The sequence below is a fragment of the Alosa sapidissima genome, chromosome 23 (assembly GCF_018492685.1).
Source record: "Alosa sapidissima isolate fAloSap1 chromosome 23, fAloSap1.pri, whole genome shotgun sequence".
Taxonomy (NCBI): Eukaryota; Metazoa; Chordata; class Actinopteri; order Clupeiformes; family Clupeidae; genus Alosa; species Alosa sapidissima.
In genome coordinates, this window is record NC_055979.1 from 8949908 (window position 1) to 8953471 (window position 3564).

The following is a 3564-nucleotide window of genomic DNA, read 5'->3' on the forward strand; positions in this document are numbered from 1 at the left end:
GAATCCGCACACACTAGATATTTTTTATAAATACAAGCGATATTTATAGGGCAAATTTCAGTCACAATTCTAAAAAATCTTAAAAGATTTTACTTTTTAACGAATTCCATCACATCTCCCAAAATAGCATGCATGACAGCGCTACTGCAATGTCAGCCGCTGCGATTTCATCAGAAAACCTATTCAAACAATAAGAAACTTCATGTAACTTTTCCTTTCCCCTCGTAGTTGGGTTAAGCTAGCCCGGCCCATCTGGTGTAGCAAATGGCTGAAGTCACAGGGGAAGAGAAGGGGAGCGAGAGGCTGAGGGGAGAGAACGAGGGGGATCGGATTGAAAACAGATCAGCTCCGAGATCCCAACGCAGCTCGTCCGAGAAGGGACCGACAGATAAAACTACTGTCCTGCCGTTACAGTCGCGCCAGTGGTGTTTCAACTGCAATGAGATTATCAGTTTGGACCCGGAGCTCTTTTTCACATCTCGACTCATTGATTAGGTGATGGATTGTGAAAGTTAGCGAAACGCACGAACTCTTGGCTGAACTTTTCTGAATGATCCGCACGGGAGAAGTTGTGGCGAGTGGCAATGCTCACTCTTCCCTCTTAGCTGCAATGTCAGTTTAACTTTTAGATGGATTATTCTTATCACGCTCCGGAAAATCGGTTTCTTGTGTTTCACTGCCCGACAAAGTTTCTCCTGAAGAAATCGTTGACTCGACGCGCGCGGCACTGAGAGGATCCGCTGGACGGTCTAAACGGAGAGACCTAAGGTCACGCCAATCTTGATACCGTCACTAAGGTAAGTGCCCCAAACAAGCTTAAACTTTTATAAACAGCCATTAGCGTTCTTATGGGCTTGAGTTTTGATAATGACGTTTAAAAAAACAAAAATGAAATAAAAATAAGGTTTATCGCTGTTTCATTAAAAACAATATCATCACACGATTAAGGAAATGCTGATAAGTGTAGTCCACTATTTTCTATCGGCAAACTTAATAATGTTTTGAATGTTTTCATTTGAAATTATAGGAAAGTTTGCAATGGCTAGACATTAATGGTTTATTGCGCTTCTGGCATTACTTTTAACTCATTTGTTCTTGTAACTGGGTTGACATTGGAATTTGAAATATTTCGCCTGAAACTTGATCCATATGTGAGAGATTGATTAAAAAGATGTAAGGCGCCAGTATGTTACAACAGTTTTTACTGTCACTTGCCAAATTTAGACGTTCAAGGAATAAATTAAATAGGCCTAAATAACAAATAGGTTACACATCTTTCCAGTTATGATATGCACAAATTGTAAGCTTTCTTTATGTTGCATTGTGTTGAATATGCTGCCTCTGCAGACAATAACAGATTTTTATGGAACATTAACATAATTTTAGACGTTTCTGAACATGCAGAATTAGTCTTTACCATATTGTGTCTCCAAAATATTACAATATAATATATGCATTTGATTAACCAAATTGTGACCAAAACATTTTAATGCTTTATCAGAAAAAGCTAATTTACAGGTTTCTATCTACTTGAGATAAAAGTCTGTCAGACAACCCTTGTGCTTGAGAAAGCTCTATAAAAAATACCATGTGCTTGCAGGCCAGTGTTAATACTGTCACTTGTCACCTCTTGTGTTCTTGTGCTCAGCAAGGTGTGTGTTTGTGCTTGCTCTGTAAACTGAGAGGGGTGGGGGGTAGCAGCACTTATGTGACTTTAGTCCCTCTCCTATTTACTGTATGCATTTCCCCTTCAAATCCCCTCAATGAATGACAAAGATCCCAATCTGAGCGCGAGGAGGCTTGGCTTTGTGTGTTATGGAGAACACTCTTTTTTTAGGACAGAGCACTCCATAAGAGAGAAGCTAGCAAGCCAGGGGAGAGCATTTATAGAGCTGCTGCGTGAGTGAGTGTGTATGTGTGTGTGTGTCTATGAGAGAGAGAGGGAGTTAGGGTGTGTTTGCTTGATAAATGCCTAGAAATAGCACGGACAAGCAGGAGTAAGAAATTAAAAAAAAAAAAATGTGTAAAAGAAAGGACCGGGGAATGCTCTAATTGGCCAATTTAAATCCTTAAAGAAAAATAAAGGGAATAAGATAGAAAAAGAATCTTGGTGGGATGTGTGGTATTTTCTCCCCTTCTTTTTCCCCGATTGAGCAGCCTAGGGGTGCTGGGGGTGATTAGCATAAGAAAAAAGTTTTAGTGCATTTGCTATTGTGCTGAATGAAGAGTTCCAACAGTCACACCGCGAGGCCAGTGAAAAGAAGCAAAGGAGTGATGGCCATTCAGGTTATTCAGACTGGACGGGGGGCTGCGGTCAGCCGACGCAGAGGGGGCCCTACTGACGGGCATGTCACTTTCATCTCCACAAGAGCCTTTTCCATTGGGCTTTTTCACACGTCCACCCACCAGGCACACACACACATACTCACACACTAGTGCGCACACACACACACATACACTAGTGCACACACACACACACACACACACACACATAGAAATTAAAATCACACATTCACTCACACACACTCACACACATCTTCTGTGGTCAGCCCGTTATTGAGCAGACTCATTCTTTGTCAGACATTGGAAGTAAATTTAATGAACCAGATGCAGTTTGTTACATTTTTAAAAAGGCGAGAAACTTTGAGAGCAAAATAAAACAGGGTGAAGAAAAGTGGTAGATTGCTGCAGAGCAAAAAAGAGGAGAGGAGAAGACGAGAGGGGAGGAGAGGAGAGAGGAGGAGAGGAGGGGAAGAGAGGAAAGGGGAGGAGAGGAGGAGAGAAGAGAGGAGTTGGAATCCACTGAAAGAAAACTGAGTAAAACACCCCTGCCGAGAGAATTCAAAAAGTTAAAACAAGAGAGAGCAGCTCCCTCCCTCCCTCCCTCTCTTTCTTTTCCTTCCTCCCTCCTTCTCTCTGCCTCTCTCTCTCTCCCTCAGTGTCTCTCTCTCACTCTCTCCTTCACCAAAAGGGCCAGAGCACCACACCAATGAGGTGTTCTGGCTCATAGAGGAGAGGATCTCCAGCCGTGTTTTCACCAGAAAAGAAATTCCTGCCTCTAAGCTGAGGATGAGGAGGGGCTCGCCGCCATGCCTGTGTGTGTGTGTGTGTGTGTGTGTGTGTGTGTGTAAATGCTGTATGGTACTCAAGTCGCAAGGATCCACAGGCGAGAGGAGCTGTGTGTGTGTGTGTGTGTGGTGTGTGTGTGTGTGTGTGTGTGTCTGTCTGTGTAAATGCTGTGTGGTACTTGAGTTACAAAGATCCACAGGCGAGAGGAGTAGGCCGTGTGTGTGTGTGTGTGTGTGTGTGTGTGTGTGTGTGTGTGTGTGTGTGTGTGTGTGTGCGTGTGTGAATGCTGTGTGGTACTCACAAGAATCCACAGACGAAATCGACAGGTTACTCTGTGTGTGTGTGTGTGTGTGTGTGTGTGTGTGTGTGTGTGTGTGTGTGTGTGTGTGTGTGTGTGTGTGTGTAAAGGCAAGAGGAGCAGGCTGGGTCACAGTGAAGCACATGGTTAGCACTTGATTATAACTCCTGCAACAGTGAGCAGTGCTGTGTCTCTCA

At 43.5% G+C, this 3564-nt stretch overlaps 1 protein-coding gene across 1 annotated transcript in view; it reads left to right on the forward strand.

Annotated features, from left to right (window-relative positions):
• Positions 1 to 326: 326 nt before the first annotated feature.
• The window catches only part of LOC121698888 (zinc finger protein GLI2-like), a 94470-nt gene continuing 91232 nt past the window's right edge, over positions 327 to 3564 (forward strand). The window contains exon 1 of the mRNA XM_042081387.1: positions 327 to 797. The gene's annotated coding sequence lies outside the window, so the exon portion shown is untranslated. The remainder of the gene's footprint in view (positions 798 to 3564) is intronic.